This window comes from Petromyzon marinus, chromosome 63 (genome assembly GCF_048934315.1).
Source record: "Petromyzon marinus isolate PM22_M1 ecotype Great Lakes invasive population chromosome 63, UKy_Petmar_22M1.pri1.0, whole genome shotgun sequence".
In the NCBI taxonomy this organism is placed as follows: domain Eukaryota; kingdom Metazoa; phylum Chordata; class Hyperoartia; order Petromyzontiformes; family Petromyzontidae; genus Petromyzon; species Petromyzon marinus.
Genome location: NC_133729.1, coordinates 580232 through 597851, shown reverse-complemented (window position 1 = coordinate 597851; position 17620 = coordinate 580232). Strand labels below are relative to the sequence as shown.

Genomic DNA, 17620 nt, shown 5'->3' with positions numbered 1-17620 from the left:
TTCGCAAATGTAAAGAGGAAGGTGCTCTACTGCTACATGCTCCGGTTCCACCAACAGGACACCCTGAGGAGCCACAAGGACCATGCCTGGAGGAAAGCCCTGCCCTGCGTCTCTCCGGAGAGGCCTCGCTGGAGGCAACTCTACTCCAGCCCGACGTACAACCGCATCGGCGACCTCAGCTGGAGCATCGCCCACGGCACCGTCACCACCAACGTCTCCCTGGCACGCTTCACCGACACGTCCCCGGAGTGCCGGTTCTGCGGTAAAGTGGAGACGGTGGCGCACCAATACGTGGAGTGCAAGAGCCTGGACTCGCTGTTCAAGGTCCTGAGAAACATCCTCCTAAGGTTCAGCCTCCACTTCTCCCCGACGGTCCTCATCTTTGGATACCCGAAGGGCGACGGACCCCAACATCTTCAGGCGCTGGTCAACGTGCTCTTCGGCTATGCCAAGCTCGCCATATACAGGGCGAGGAAGGTGGCCCTGGAGGGGCAACGTCCGGCCAGCAGCCTGGGCATCTTCCGCGCTCTGGTCGGAGCCAAGGTGTGGCCGGAGTTCCGCCACGCGCGGCTGACCCACGCCGTGCCGGCCTTCAAGGAGCAGTGGGCACTGGAGGAGGCCGTGTGCTCGGTGGCAGATGATGGAGAGCTCTGCATGCAGATCTAAGCTACCCGTTGGAGGCCGTTTGACTGTGGGAAGGGCTGCGTGCAGGTGCAGCACTTGTCGTAGTTATAAAGAAAAAAGAGAGAGAGCGAGAGAGAGCCAAATGGAGTAGGAAGAGAGGGGGCAGAGAGAGAGGAGAGGCAGAGAGGGGGGTAGAGAGAGAGAGGGGGGGCAGAGAGGGGGGTAGAGAGAGAGGGAAGGGGAAAGGAGAGAAGAAAAAAATGTTGTTGGGTCTTTCATTTAAAAGGGGGGGGGGGTTTACATAAAGCAAAGCATAAAAAAACCGAAATGATGAACGGAGCAAAGTGCCGACTACACCGAGCATCTTCTTGTTTCCTCTGATCGTAAAAAAAGAGAGAGAGAACAGTGACAGAGAGAGAGAACGGAGAGAGAGAACAGTGATAGAGAGAGAATGGAGAGAGAACAGTGATAGATAGAACAGTGAGAGAGAGAGAACAGTGGCAGAGAGAGAACAGTGACAGAGAGGGAACGGAGAGAGAGGACAGTGATAGAGAGAGAATGGAGAGAGAACAGTGAGAGAGAGAACAGTGAGAGAGAGAACAGTGATAGAGAGAACGGAGAGACAGAACAGTGATAGAGAGAGAACAGTGAGAGAGAGAGAACAGTGAGAGAGAGAGAGAACAGTGACAGAGAGAGAATGGAGAGAGAGAAGAGAGAGAGAACAGTGAGAGAGAGAGAACAGTGAGAGAGAGAGAACAGTGACAGAGAGAGAGAACAGTGATAGAGAGAGAACAGTGAGAGAGAGAGAACAGTGAGAGAGAGAGAACAGTGAGAGAGAGAGAACAGTGAGAGAGAGAGAGAACAGTGACAGAGAGAGAATGGAGAGAGAGAAGAGAGAGAGAACAGTGAGAGAGAGAGAACAGTGAGAGAGAGAGAACAGTGACAGAGAGAGAGAACAGTGATAGAGAGAGAACAGTGAGAGAGAGAGAACAGTGAGAGAGAGAGAACAGTGAGAGAGAGAGAACAGTGATAGAGAGAGAACAGTGAGAGAGAGAGAACAGTGAGAGAGAGAGAACAGTGAGAGAGAGAGAACAGTGAGAGAGAGAGAACAGTGAGAGAGAGAGAACAGTGAGAGAGAGAGAACAGTGACAGAGAGAGAGAACAGTGATAGAGAGAGAACAGTGAGAGAGAGAGAACAGTGAGAGAGAGAGAACAGTGAGAGAGAGAGAACAGTGACAGAGAGAATGGAGAGAGAGAACAGTGAGAGCTGGAGCATTGCCCACGGCACCGTCACCACCAACGCCTCCCTGGCGCGCTTCACCGACACGTCCCCGGAGTGCCGGTTCTGCGGTAAAGTGGAGACGGTGGCGCACCAATACGTGGAGTGCAAGAGCCTGGACTCGCTGTTCAAGGTCCTTAGAAACATCCTCCTAAGGTTCAGCCTCCACTTCTCCCCGACGGTCCTCATCTTTGGATCCCCGAAGGGCGACGGACCCCAACATCTTCAGGGCCTGGTCAACGTGCTCTTCGGCTACGCCAAGCTCGCCATATACAGTGCGAGAAAGGTGGCCCTGGAGGGGAAACGTCCGGCCAGTAGCCTGGGCATCTTCCGCGCTCTGGTCGGAGCCAGGGTGTGGCTGGAGTTCCGCCATGCGCGGCTGACCCACGCCGTGCCGGCCTTCAAGGAGCAGTGGGCGCTGGAGGAGGCCGTGTGCTCGGTGGCAGATGACGGAGAGCTCCGCATGCAGATCTGAGCTACCCGTCGGAGGCCGTTTGACTGTGGGAAGGGCTGCGTGCAGGTGCAGCACTTGTCGTAGTTATAAAAAAAGAGAGCGAAATGGAGTAGGAAGAGAGGGGGCAGAGAGAGAGGGGGGGCAGAGAGTGGGGTAGAGAGAGACGAGCGGCAGAGAGGGGGGTAGAGAGAGAGGGAAGGGGTAAAGAGAGCAGAAAAAAAGAAGAAATCATATTTTGTTGGGTATTTCATTTAAAAGGGGGGGGGGGTTACATAAAGCAAAGCAAAAAAACCGAAATGATGAACGGAGCAAAGTGCCGACTACACCGAGCATCTTCTTGTTTCCTCTGATCGTAAAAAAAAATAGAACAGTGAGAGAGAGAACAGTGATAGAGAGAGAGAACAGTGATAGAGAGAGAGAACAGTGATAGAGAGAGAATGGAAAGAGAGAACAGTGACAGAGAGAGAATGGAAAGAGAGAACAGTGACAGAGAGAGAACGTGAAATCTTATGTGAAATCTTTCATTTAAAAAGGGGGGGGGGGGGTTACATAAAGCAAAGCATTAAAAAAAAGACGAAATGATGAACGAAGCAAAGTGCCGACTACACCGAGCATCTTCTTGTTTCCTCTGATCGTAAAAAAAAAAAGAGAGAACATTGAGAGAGAGAGAACGGTGAGAGAGAAAACAGTGGGGGAAAGAAGGAAGAGAGAGAGTGACGGGCGGGCATCTCAAAATGTAGAACCGGGATGCGGAGGGGGGGGGGTGGCACGTGATCTCATCCGGACACACGGCGTGGAAGGTCAGGAAAGCGACGGCTCGGCACAGCGCGTGGGCCGCTCTGCGCTGATGCGGTTAAAACAAAGTTATCTGTGCTTCCGCAGATTTCTTCCCACTTGCCACGGCCTGCAGCGGCACGCACGCACGCACGCGTGTGCGCGCGTGCGTGCGTGCCGTGCCGTGCGCCTGTGCCCTCGCCTCTCGCTGCTGGTCGGCTATTTTTAACCGAACCCCCGACTGTCCGACTGCAGCCGACTGCCATTCCCAAAACGGGAGCAGCGGCGGTGGTGGAGGCAGGAGCAGCAGCCATCGCCAGCATGACCGCTACCGCCCCCATCATCATCATCATCATCCTCATCACCAATGCCACCACCATTATCACCATTACCACCACCATAATCACCTCCACCACTATCACCACCATCACTATACTGTGAGCACTATTCCCATTAGTACTAGCATCGTCACAATCACCATCACTGCCCGCCAGCACCATCACTACCATAATCACCGCAATCACTACCGCCATCATCACACCTGTCAGCACGATTACCATCAGTACTCACGCCATCACTGTCGCCATCACCACGATCATTACCGCCAGCAGCATCACGATCATAATCACCGCAATCACTACCACCACCATCACTACCACCACCATCACTACCACCACCATCACTACTGCCAGCACAAACACCATCAGCCATACTTAAGCAGCCATCGCCACTGCCAAAGCCGCCACTACACCCACCCTCAATACCACCACCAGCATCACCACCACTACCACAACAGTGATCACCACCACGACCATCACACACAAACATCACAACATACATCACCACCACTACCACAACATACATCACCACCACAACATACATCACCACCACTACCACAACATACATCACCACCACTACCACAACAGTGATCACCACCACGACCATCACACACAAACATCACCACCACGACCATCACACACAAACATCACAACATACATCACCACCACGACCATCACCGCACTTGCCACTGTGCACCCCCGAGGCTTCTGTCATGCGGGGAGCGGCGTCTGTTTCGGACATCTGCATTCCTCTGGGGGGGGGGGGGGGGGTGGCATCAAGCAGTGGATGAAGCATGGCTCCCACTGTCAGGGACTCGGTCGCCCCTCCATCTCGCTCGCCCCACCATCTCGGTCGCCCCACCATCCAACTTCGTCACAGATAAGAGGTTATTCTGCTGCATATAGTAAATCTACGCAACCACTGGCTTCAGATCCGGCACTGTGCCTAGCACATTATTAATATGATGAGCAACTTGCCGAAGGGAGAAACACATGGGATTTAAATTCTCTTGATTTTCTGTCCAAAATACCATCGGTGTCTTGTGGCCAAATCGAAACACATGGGAGGGGGGGGGACATTAAAACAGGCGGCGGCGTTAGAGCGGACGGCGGCGTTAGAGCGGACCGTGGCAGCGGTGTTGTTAGAGCGGGCGGTGGTGGCGACGTTAGAGATTGTGGCGGTGGTAACGGCGGTGTTAGAGCTTGTGGCGGCGTTAGAGCGGGTGGTGGTGGCGGTGTTGTTAGAGCGGGCGGTGGTGGCGACGTTAGAGCGGACGGTGGTGGCGGTGTTGTTAGAGCGGGCGGTGGTGGTGGCGACGTTAGAGCGGGCGGTGGTGATGGCGGCGTTAGAGCGGGTGGTGACGGCGGCGTTAGAGCTGGCGGCGGCGTTAGAGCCGTCAACGGAAGCGGCATCAGAGGGGACGGCGGAGGCATTAGAGCGGGCAGCAGCAACGGTTAGAATTGTCGGCATCGTCCCCCGTCGCCAGCATCGGCATTACCATCACAAACACCATTTGCCGCGTGCAATTTGCTTGGAGGGTGGTGGGGGCGATTGGGTGGGTGGGGGAGGTAGCGGTGGCGGCGGGGGGGTCATCGAACCTAACACGGAGGGCGTCTCGACCCGAAGATGCTCGCGGTGACGCGGAGAGGGGGAGAGCAATTTTCGTGATTTTGGAGTGGAGGCGGAGGAGGAGGCGGCGGTGGGGAGTGGATCACGCGCTGTGCCTGTTGCGAACCCAGCGACCTGCGTTTCGATTCCCGGCCGGTGGCGAGCTGAGAGCCTCAACCCCCACCCCCTGGGCTCGGCCCTGACCGACGTGCTGAGACCAGCGTGGTGAAGTATGGACAAACAACAACCGCCCCCACTCCACGCCAGTAGTTGACGCGGCGTGGATTGTACTGCACATCGGTGGTTTAAAGAGTTTCATAGCTCATCGGATTCCTCCAGGATAATTAAAGATTCTCATTCAAATTCTGTGTGGGGGGGGGGGGGGGGGACCTTCATCCCACAGCGGACCGACAAAATGGGCCGACTCGCACCCATCATCCCTTCGGCGAGCGATAAAATAGGCACCACTTTGCTGCGCAGAAGTCACCGGCGGTTGCGTCATACGGGATAAGACTCGCCACGCCCTGCCGTGTGAACGTGGAATTTCCACCCACCGGCTCAGCAGGGACGTCAATCGGGGAAGCGAGCGCCAGTGCCTCGACGCTCCCCCGAGCACGGAACTCATAACTCGGACTTTTGTGTCCGGAAACAGAATCGCTTGCAAGCGGGGGAAGGCGGCGATCGTTTTTGGCTTCCAGCGGATTTGAGAAAGGCTCGGGATAAAAAAAAAATCAGCGCTTTCACGATTTATTGATGTCGTCGTGTTGTTATTGTCATCGCCATCATTATTAAAATCACCTAAATGTAGACCGTGACCAGAGCACACGAAGAAAGCGCCCCGGTGCCGTGCTCTTGCCGCTTCATGCGCACACGCACAAGCTTCACGCGCACACGCACGCTCCACGCGCACACGCACAAGCTTCACGCGCATACGCTCCACGTACACGCGCACGCTCCACGCACACACTCCACGCACACGCTCCATGCACACACGCACGCTCCACGCACACACGCACAAGCTTCACGCGCACACGCTCCACGCACACACGCACACGCTCCATGCACACACGCACACGCTCCACGCACGCACCACGCAGGCTCGCTCCATGTGCCAAGGCAACAACGATGGCGGGAACGCGCGAGTGCTGGGATGAACGCCGGGGTTACGGTGCACGGGGGGGGGGAGGAGGGGGTTTACCGTGGACCTGGTCGACTCTTTAATGTGCTCACCATCGGTGGGAGGGGGGAGGGGGCAGGGAGGCGGGGGGGGGTTTAAGGAAAGATTCAGCACGCTTTGTTGTTGCACCGGTTCGCGGTTGGGATCCGGCAGGCCGCCCCATCACCCCCCCCCCATTCCGCCTCCCCTCCCTTCCCCCGGCAATACCAACCACTGCGCATTCCCCGTTTTAAAAGATCCTGCGATGCCGTCGTGCACCAACGAGGTCACGGTACAGATTTTACTGGTAGGAACGAAGTTGTAAACTGAGTGTACCAGCCTGCAATAGATTAATGTGTCCGTCCGTCCCCTTTCAATACTTTAACGAAGTGAAATCTCGTGCTGTTGGGTGTATAATTTTTTAACGAAGTGAAATCTCGTGCTGTTGGGTGTAAAATCAGCAATAGACAGCGCAGAGACTTGCCCTACCAGCCCACCCTGCAGGGACCTGTTTTTCGCCAAATGTAAAGAATTGCTGCACGCCCACCGATTACGCGGTGGGGATGGTACACCGACAATCGTCGCCTCCCCCTACTGCGAACAACTTGGCAGGACCCCCCCACCCAGACCTCCTCCCACCCCCTCCTGAAAGCGAGTTGCGAGACGCGACGAGGCTTTCCTGGGTAAACGAGCAGACTGACCGTACCATTGGCAACAATGACACCGACGCTAATACAAAGGGTCGTTTAAACGCACGCACGCTCGCTCGCGTGTACGTCCAACTTCTTTCGCCACCGTACGTAGCCAACCACCGCGAAACGGATATGCGGTAACCGCAAGAATGAAAATAAAAAAAAGCGCAATGCGGGTGACGTGCTCGTAGCGGCGAGCAGCAGCAGCAGCAGCACTGTCTCAGCCTCCGGCCACCAGGGGACTGCCGAAAATATACCGCACGGCATCACCGTCGGGCACGCTCTATCCGCCGCCGGACGAGGGTCCCCACGGGTCTCGCGATGACAAAACAAAAAAGAATGTCCACTCATCTGCCCCCTCCCCGTTCCCGCCTCTCTCGATTCAGATTCCGTCGCTCCGTCTCCAAGGTGGTGGTATCCTTGAAAGCGCGTTCCAGCCTCTGGCCGCCACTCCCGCCCGTCAGTCTCGGGGCCCTGCTACCCCGCGCCCACTTAACTTTACCAATTCGTTCAATCTGTCTTGGATCGTGGAAGTCAGGGGACGGGGGGGGGACATGGGGGGGGGACGGTGGGGGGGGAGGGGTTCGGCAAAAAAAAAACTAAAACAACAAGAGCAGCCGTTTTTTTCATTCAATTATATTATCGGTGACGTAGACCAAAAAAAAACAACTCGATATTTCAAGAGCGACCCCGCGACACCGAATACCGGAGGTGGGTCTTCAATAAGTAACATCGCGAAGTGGCAGTCTATATAGGAACCGGGGTGCAGGGCTGCGGGGTAGGTAGGTATACAGGGACTACTCTACTTACGAATGCGTCATATTCCAGAGGTCTGTTCGTAAGTCGGTTTGTTTGTAAGTCCCAACTTTACTCCTGTCGATTACAAACATCTTGTATGGCATGTACACTAAACACGGGGAATGGTTTTAAAAGTTGTATCATGGAGATATAGACGCCACCGGTTCTTTATGTTCTGGAGCTCTAGATGCCACTGGTTCTTCACGTTCTGCAGATGTCGATGCCACTGGTTCTTCACGTTCTGCAGATGTCAATGCCACTGGTTCTTCACGTTCTGCAGATGTAGATGCCACTGGTTCTTCACGTACTGCATATGTAGATGCCACTAGTTCTTCACGTTCTGCAGATGCCACTGGTTCTTTATGTTCTACAGATGTAGATGCCACTGGTTCTTTACGTTCTGCAGATGTAGATGACACTGGTTCTTCATGTTCTGCAGATGTAGATGCCACTGGTTCTTCACGTTCTGCAGATGCAGATGCCACTGGTTCTTCACGTTCTGCAGATGCAGATGCCACTGGTTTTTTACGTTCTGCAGATGTAGATGCCACTGGTTCTTCACGTTCTGCAGATGTAGATGCCACTGGTTCTTTACATTCTGCAGATGTAGATGCCACTGGTTCTTCACGTTCTGCAGATGTAGATGCCACTGGTTCTTCATGTTCTGTAGATGTAGACGCCACTCGTTCTTCACGTTCTGCAGATGTAGATGCCACTGGTTCTTTCTATTCTGTAGATACCACTGGTTCTTCATGTTCTGCAAATGTAGATGCCACTGGTTCTTCACGTTCTGCAAATGTAGATGCCACTGGTTCTTCACGTTCTGCAGATGTAGATGCCACTGGTTCTTTCTATTCTGTAGATGTAGATACCACTGGTTCTTCATGTTCTGAAAGATGTAGAACCCACTGGTTCTTCATGTTCTGCAGATGTAGAACCCACTGGTTCTTCATCTTCTGTAGATGCCACTGGTTCTTCATGTTCTGCAGATGTAGATGACACTGGTTCATCACGTTCTGCTGATGTAGATGCCACTGGTTCTTCACGTTCTGCAGATGTAAATACCACTGGTTCTTCACGTTCTGCAGATGCCACTGGTTCTTCACGTTCTGCAGATGTAGATGTCACTGGTTCTTCACGTTCTGCAGATGTAGATGCCACTGGTTCTTTACGTTCTGCAGATGTAGATGCCACTGGTTCTTTACGTTCTGCCGATGTAGATGCCACTGGTTCTTCACGTTCTGCAGATGTGGATGCCACTGGTTCTATATCTTCTGCAGATGTAGATGCCACTGGTTCTTCATCTTCTGCAGATGTAGATGCCACTGGTTCTTCATCTTCTGCAGATGTAGATGCCACTGGGTATTCACGTTCTGCAGATGTAGATGCCACTGGTTCTTCACGTTCTGCAGATTAGATACCACTGGTTCTTCAGATGTAGATGCCACTGGTTCTTTACGTTCTGCAGATGCCGCTGGTCCACAATGCTTTATAATGTCCACTTTAGTTTCCGCCGTCATTGTGCGCGGCCTCTTACTACCACCCTCAACACTTTCACCACTCTTACGCTTCTGAGACATGACGGGGGGTTGATGATGTTCGTGAAAAGCACAGAGAGAGAGAACGTCGGAGTGAACCGCACAGCGTCAACGCAACAACAGCAGACAGTGGAGGCGGCCCAAAGCAGAAATACTGGGAATGCTGGGTAATGAATAGGAATGCTGGGTAATGACACAAATAACCACCACCGCCATCTGTTGCGTGGCGGTTGAACTTTAGACTCTCGGTTCCGAACGGGCAACTGGACATACGGACCAAGTTTGTTTGTATCTCTGATAGTTCGTAAGTCGAATTTTCGTAAGTCAAGGAGTCCCTGTGTATATATTTAAGGCCACACACAGTGGTGTTATTGATTCAGGTGTTGCTGTTGTTCTTGTCATCGTTATTAACTCTTGTGCTTGTCCACCACCATTGCCAACGCTACCAACACAGCAGCAAAGTACTTCGTTTATCTTACAACACGTGCTCCCGTGGGCGTCTTTAAAATACGTCTCGTCAGGTGGAATACCCACTCCTGATACGTGGAATCCATCCGTCCACACATTCAATGTTTAATGTGCCATTCAATGTTTAATGTGCCAGTGTATTGCGGGACTGCTACAACTGTGTGGCGTTCTCTCGGTGCGGCGTGGGATTGCTCTGCTGTTGATTTTGCTGCCTTGCCCAAGCTTGATGAATAGGACTTTTAACAATAATTCATATTTAGTGACTTTGCTTTGCAATTTTCTCAATTTTGCACTGCTATTGTGGGTTTTTTAATTCCCCCCCCCCCTTCTTTATTGTGTTTGCTGTTACAACTTACGGAGCCCGCGGCCCACATTGGAACACCTGTTTAACAAAACTCAAAAAGTGCTCTGTGGCTTTTCCGATTCCTCTTCCTCATGCACCTGCATGTAGTCTAAATAAAGATCCCCACTCCGATTCGGACAGCCCTTGGGGTGTCCGCGCGCGCGCACACACAGAAAAGATTGAGACCCGCGACTATTAACCACCAACTCTCGCACGCTGCTCAATTTCCAACTGCGCCAGCAGCAATGGCACAGACAAAAGACTGACTTCCTCTCCTCTCTCACGCACGAGCGCGCGTGGGGGAAGGCGTTTAAGGCACTTCGGATCGCCCGGCGCGGCAGTTGAAAACTTATGACCGGCCGACTCCTTCATCGCCACCAGAAAAAAAAGACAAAGATTCCCCACTGTGTAGCCTCTAACAGACTGTTGGGGCAAGTGCTGTTAGCCGAGCACCTACTGAAGGCCGGCACGGCACACGAGGGGGTGGTTGGCCAGCACCACGCCTGGCCGCCTTTGTCTCCCGAATAGCGATGTTCACACACCGCACCAGGTACTCATTTTAGTCTGAGTCGACCTAGGGGAGGCCCAGGACCGGCTCAGATAATCGTCACCGGTGTTGGCCGTGAGCGGGAATCGAACTCGGGCCGCCGGATTCGTAGCGCAGCGTAGCGGTAACCGCTACACCACCGCTCCCCATCGCTAGACAACCACCCACCACCACCCACCTACCCCCACCACCACCTACCCCCATCACAACCACCTACCCCCACCACCACCATCCACCCACCTACCACCACCATCCACCCACCTACCCCCACCATCCACCCACCTACCCCCACCACCACCATCCACCCACCTAACCCCACCATCCACCCACCTACCCCCACCACCACCACCTACCTCCACCCACCCCCATGCCACCACCACCACATCGTCATCGATTGTCCACGACTGCTGCTTCTCTGGCTACACAGCGGCCCCCGCTACGCCGTCAGCTTGGCGAAAGCGGCGCTCAATATCGGAGTGACGCACTCCGATATTCCCTGCGCAGGCAAAAGCTGCGAGAGAGCCTGGGGTGGTGTGTGGGGTGTGGGGGGAGGGGTGTGTGTGGGGGGGGGGGTGTGTGGGGGGGAGGGGTGTGTGGGGGGGGGAGGGGTGTGTGTGGGGGGAGGGGTGTGTGGGGGGGGAGGGGTGTGTGGGGGGGGGGAGCGGTGGCGCAGCGGTTAGCGCGCCGCGAACCCGGCGGTTCTGAGTTTGATTCCCGCTCACGGCTACCAACGCTAAGTGACGATTACCTTGGACCGGTCCACTGCCCCCCACAGCCCCCCCCCCCATCCCCCCCACAGGTCGACTCGACCTCAAATGAGTACCTGGTGCGGTGTGTAGTAAATATCGCCACTGGGGAGACAAAGGCGGCCGGGCGTGATGCTGGCCACCCGCCCCCCCCTCACTACTTGTGTACCGGGCCAGCCTGCATCGGTGCTGCTCGCTAACAGCACTTGCCCCAACAGTTTATTAAGGCTACACTGGGTGGGTGGATCTTTGTCTTTGCAGACTGCCAAGTGGGGTTAGCGAGCACCTATTAAGGTTGGGCACGGCGCACGAGGTGGCAAGCACCACGCACGGCTGGATGCGCTCTCCCCAACAACCAACCAACCAACACCACCACCGCATCTTACCGACGTGCACAATAACACCACCGAAACCAGGTACAAATACTCATTTAAGGCCGAGCCGACCTAAGGGGTGTACAGCGAGGCTCGCCAGCCCGCTTCTGATAATCGCCACGGACGTTCGCAGCCCTCCCCTGCTCGGGGATCGAACGCAGCAGGAAGGAGGCGGTCGCGTTCAGCAACACCGCTACCCTCCCCCGCCCCAATGACTGTGGCACGTGGCAAAGCGACTCCCCCACTCGTTCGAGGCACTCACCGGGTTACAGAAGCGGCAGCAGCGGCTGCGGCTGAAGCGGAACAATCCCCCGGCGCCTTCCTCCCCTGCAGTCCCTGCTAAAGCCGTGCACGTGAGAGAGCGTCTCTGTCTCTCTCGCTCGCTGTGTGTGTGTGTGGCGATGTTCACCGCGCAACCACGGTTACTGTATCGCGGGGAGCGGTGGAGCAGCGGTTAGCGCACTGCGCTACGATACCCGCTCCGCCTCTCCCCTCCCCTGTCCTCCCCTCCCCTCCCCTGTCCTCCCCTCCCCTCCCCTGTCCTCCCCTCCCCTCCCCTGTCCTCCCCTCCCCTCCCCTGTCCTCCCCTCCCCTCCCCTGTCCTCCCCTCCCCTCCCCTGTCCTCCCCTCCCCTCCCCTGTCCTCCCCTCCCCTCCCCTGTCCTCCCCTCCCCTCCCCTGTCCTCCCCTCCCCTGTCCTCCCCTCCCCTCCCCTGTCCTCCCCTCCCCTCCCCTGTCCTCCCCTCCCCTCCCCTGTCCTCCCCTCCCCTCCCCTGTCCTCCCCTCCCCTCCCCTGTCCTCCCCTCCCCTCCCCTGTCCTCCCCTCCCCTCCCCTGTCCTCCCCTCCCCTGTCCTCCCCTCCCCTGTCCTCCCCTCCCCTGTCCTCCCCTCCCCTGTCCTCCCCTCCCCTGTCCTCCCCTCCCCTGTCCTCCCCTCCCCTGTCCTCCCCTCCCCTGTCCTCCCCTCCCCTGTCCTCCCCTCCCCTCCCCTGTCCTCCCCTCCCCTCCCCTGTCCTCCCCTCCCCTCCCCTGTCCTCCCCTCCCCTCCCCTGTCCTCCCCTCCCCTCCCCTGTCCTCCCCTCCCCTCCCCTGTCCTCCCCTCCCCTCCCCTGTCCTCCCCTCCCCTCCCCTGTCCTCCCTCCCCTCCCCTGTCCTCCCCTCCCCTCCCCTGTCCTCCCCTCCCCTCCCCTGTCCTCCCCTCCCCTCCCCTGTCCTCCCCTCCCCTCCCCTGTCCTCCCCTCCCCTCCCCTGTCCTCCCCTCCCCTCCCCTGTCCTCCCCTCCCCTCCCCTGTCCTCCCCTCCCCTCCCCTGTCCTCCCCTCCCCTCCCCTGTCCTCCCCTCCCCTCCCCTGTCCTCCCTCCCCTCCCCTGTCCTCCCCTCCCCTCCCCTGTCCTCCCCTCCCCTCCCCTGTCCTCCCCTCCCCTCCCCTGTCCTCCCCTCCCCTCCCCTGTCCTCCCTCCCCTGTCCTCCCCTCCCCTGTCCTCCCCTCCCCTGTCCTCCCCTCCCCTGTCCTCCCCTCCCCTCCCCTGTCCTCCCCTCCCTCCCCTGTCCTCCCTCCCCTCCCTGTCCTCCCCTCCCCTCCCCTGTCCTCCCCTCCCCTCCCCTGTCCTCCCCTCCCTCCCCCTTCCTCCCCTCCCTCCCTCTCCCCTCCCCTCCCCTGTCCTCCCCTCCCTCCCCTGTCCTGTCCCTCCCCTCCCCTGTCCTCCCCTCCCCTCCCCTGTCCTCCCCTCCCCTCCCCTGTCCTCCCCTCCCCTCCCCTGTCCTCCCCTCCCCTCCCCTGTCCTCCCCTCCCCTCCCCTGTCCTGTCCTCCCTCCCCTGTCCTCCCCTCCCCTGTCCTCCCCTCCCCTCCCCCTCCTCCCCCCCTGTCCTCCCCTCCCCCTCCTCCCCCTTCTCCCCATGTCCTCCCCTCCCTTCCTCCCCCTCCGCTCCCTCCCATGTTCTCCCCTCCCTTCCCCCTCTCCCCCCGCTCCCTTCCCCTCCCCCGCTCCCCCTTCCCTCCCTCCTCCCTAACCCCCCCCGCACCCCGAGTTCGACTCCACCGACCTGCCGACTCGACTCGATCATCGGAAGCGGGAATTGTGCACCACCCCTACCGGCCTCCAATGAGTAACCACGTGGGTGCCGCTGCTGTTTCACGGACAGGCAATGTGGGAGTGGTGCTGCTGGAGATACAAAGGCGGCCGGGCGAGCGCGTGGTTACTAGCCACTGCGACACACTCGTGCGCCGTGCCTTACCTGCATCGGTGTTCGCTCACAGCGGACAGTGAAGCCAACAGGCGCTACGGCCGATTGAGGAGTGCTGGGGGGAGCGGTGGTGCAGTGATTAGCGCACTGCAGGTGAAAGCATCCCCCCCCCCTATTCCCACAATATCAGTGCTACTAGGTATAAGAAAGTGTCCAAGACCTGCGCTCCCCAGGGTCGACACCGGGGGAGACATACACGGGCGTTAATAGGTGCTCGCAAACATCACTCCACCCCACCTATATAATACGGCTATCTGTTTGTGCACCTAAAATATATACGTATATATACACACACGCAGCAAGGTAAACAATTAGAGGTGGCGTCTTTACAATATTGTTTACATCGCACGCTGCATGAGAGGCTGCAGCCATAGCGTGACAGTTATGGGGGGGGGGAGTTATATGACCATACTTCACCAGGCGGGCTAGTGCGGGGTTGGTTGAAGGGTGCGGAGTGGGTGTGGGTGGGTGAGTGGATCTGGGTGAGTGGATGTGAGTGTGTGGATCTGGGTGGGTGGGTGTGTGGATCTGGGTGGGTGGGTTTGGGTGTATGTGGATGGGTGGGTGTGGCTGGGGAGATAACCAAGTCCAATTCAGAAATCACTGCCTGATGTTCGCCGTGACCGAGGGATTCGAACGTGGCTCTGTGCGCCACCGCCTACACCGCACTGTTTCGGACGTAAGGTGGAGTGGACGCGCTCGGGGTGTGACTTGTGTAGCCTTAACAGACTGTAGGGGCAAGTGCTGTTAGCGAGCACCTACAAAAGCAAAGCCGGCACGGCACACGAGGGGGTGGGTGGCCAGCACCACGCCCGACCGCCTTTGTCTCCCCGGTGGCGATCGCCACCGGGCACTCATTTGAGGCTGAGTCGACCTCGGGGAGGCCCAGGACCGGTTCAGATAATCGTCACCGGTGTTGGTCGTGAGCGGGAATCGAACCCGGGTCGCCGGGTTTGTAGCGCGACGTAGCGCTAACCGCTACACCACACACACAGAAGCCGGGAATAGCAACGGCAAGGCTTGTAGCATGCCAAGATGACGAAGATCGTGCCGACACTCCAGACCCGATGTCGTCTTCGCTCATTCAGCAAACACGGCCGAGATTGGGAGGCGGCGGGGGGGCGGTCAAAATAGGTCAAGAAAAGGTGCCACGGATTTGGTGGCAGATTTTATTTGTTGTAAAATAATGATTATTACTTAGGCAATGGAGGAACAGGAAGATGCGGTTGTGGCCCAGTTTTTTTTTAAATCTGTACAGCCCTCCAAGCAAGCCTTGGGATTGTCCTGTGGCGAGACGGAGAGAGGAAAGAAAGGTGTTGATGAAGAGGGAAGCCATGCGCGAGGTCGCCAGGACGGGAGATTGAAGGTCAAAGTGGATCTTGTCTCACACAGTGAGATCTCAAAGCGACCAGGGATGACTCGCGTTAGCAAAGAGGGGAGCGAGACGATAGAGGAAAGGTGGGAGAGTGCGCGGAGTGGAGTGAGATGAGAGGGGAGAGGGAGGAGAGTGCGCGGAGTGGAGTAAGATGAGAGGGGAGAGGTAGGAGAGTGAGTGGGGGGGAGTGGAGTGAGATGAGAGGGGAGAGGCAGGAGAGAGCGTGGAGGGGAGTGGAGTGAGATGAGAGGGGAGAGGGAGGAGAGTGCGTGGAGGGGAGTGGAGTGAGATGAGAGGGGAGAGGGAGGAGAGTGCGTGGAGGGGAGTGGAGTGAGATGAGACGGGGGGGGGGGTGACGATTTCTGTTGTGTATGTACGTACACGATGTATGTTGAACTTCTTTCGCACCGTACGTAGCCGACCGTGGCAACCGGCTCGCCAGGCTACGATGCCCATTGAGAGGAGTGATGTCAACGGCGACGGTTGCCCGGCGGTCGAGACCGACCCACTCGCTGACAAATGGAGCGGCAGCTAAAGAGGAGAGTAAACAACAACAACAACAAATAACAACATCCGAGTGGAGGCGGCAACCGCGGGGGACGCGGAGCGACGGGAATCGGCGCATGAGCGGCCGCTCGGTGGAATTGGTGCATCCGCGACAGTTCGATAAAGATGCCATCATCCAGCAGTGGACTGATCATGGCTGATGATGGCCAATGCCTAGTTCGGTCATCGTCGCCGCCTACTGGCTGGGCAAACAGGACACAGGCGAATGGGCCGACAGGCACCCAATCCTAGCGCTTTCTCGAGATGGCCGCAGAGGGAAGTGGAAAACCTTCATATCCCTCCTCCATTTGCGTCCAGTGTGCGTGTCACTACGTTCACGCGTGCTTATCTGAAGGCGTACCAGGTGCGCGCTCCGAGGTCCGTGTTTTGCCTATGAATGGCCCCACGGGCGCGTGCGGGATACGAGGGCGGTGCTTCGTCAACTGTCTCAAACGAAATATTAAAATGGGCGGAGCGTCGGTCTATTGAAGCACACGGGCCACGCCGCCCGCGACAGGCACGTGCTCACCATCGTCACCGTCGTCACCGTCATCATGCTCACCGTCATCGTCGTCACCGTCGTCGTGCTCACCGTCGTCACCGTCGTCACCGTCGTCATCGTCGTCACTGTCACCGTCACTGTCACCGTCATCGTCGTCATTGTCGTCGTCATCGTCGTCGTCGTGCTCACCGTCGTCACCGTCATTGTGGTCGTCGTCACCGTCGTCACCGTCATCGTGCTCACCGTCACCATCGTCGTCACTGTCGTCACCGTCATCGTGCTCACCGTCGTCGTCACCGTCATCGTGCTCACCGTCGTCGTCACCGTCATCGTGCTCACCGTCGTCGTCGTCACCGTCGTCGTCGTCACCGTCGTCGTCACCATCGTCGTGCTCACTGTCATCGTCATCGTGCTCACTGTCGTCATCGTCATCGTGCTCACCGTCGTCGTCATTGTGCTCACCGTCACCATCGTGCTCACCGTCGTCCTCGTCGTCATCGTCGTTGTGCTCAGTCGTCATCGTCGTCGTCATCGTTGTTGTGCTCACCGTCACCGTCGTGCTCACCGTCGTCATCGTCGTTGTGCTCACTGTCGTCATCGTCGTCGTCGTCACCGTCGTCACCGTCGTCGTCACTGCCGTCACCGTTGTCGTCATCGTCGTCGTGCTCACCGTCGTCGTCATCGTCATCGTCGTTGTGCTCACCGTCGTCGTCATCATCGTCGCCGCCGCCGCCCAGGGTCACTCCACTGCTGGATGGATGCCGAAGCCCAATCCGTGGCCATCCTCTCACGCTCAACTGATGTCCAGGGTGCTTCAAAAACAACGTGAACGCTCCCGAGAATTTGCAAACAAAAACCACGAGAGACGTGCCGCCGCCGGGCTCTGGAGATCACCTGGAGAAGATCCCAGGCACGCGTTGGCAACGATGACGGACCAAGTGGAGACTCTCTGACTCTTTGAAGCTATTAACATCACACTTGTTATCACGTTACAGTGTAGTATCCCTTCTTTTTCCATTAAAAACGAAAGTCCCGTATAAGTGTGAACATTTTTAAGCACCCTGTATACTAATAAAACCACCACCCGCACACCGAGTTGACTTTACAATAATGATGATGATGATGGTGAATAAAGTCCAACTGGTAAAGGCGCGCCGCCGCCGCGCTCGCCACACGCGACGCGCTCGATTTCATAGACAGAGGGAGGACGACTC

At 57.0% G+C, this 17620-nt stretch overlaps 1 protein-coding gene across 3 annotated transcripts in view; it reads right to left on the bottom strand.

Moving 5' to 3' along the window:
- LOC116956000 (uncharacterized) overlaps window positions 1–17237 on the bottom strand; it is a 40321-nt gene extending 23084 nt beyond the window's left edge. The window contains exons 1-2 of one of the 3 annotated variants that reach the window (XM_076053826.1): window positions 17110–17237; window positions 15740–15889 (exon numbers count right to left, since the gene is read on the bottom strand). The gene's annotated coding sequence lies outside the window, so the exon portion shown is untranslated. Of the gene's footprint in view, window positions 1–12002; window positions 12282–15739; window positions 16397–17109 lie in introns of those variants that run through there. The other 2 variants (XM_076053825.1, XM_032977386.2) reach the window with 2 other exon arrangements.
- Between the last annotated feature and the right edge of the window lie 383 nt (window positions 17238–17620).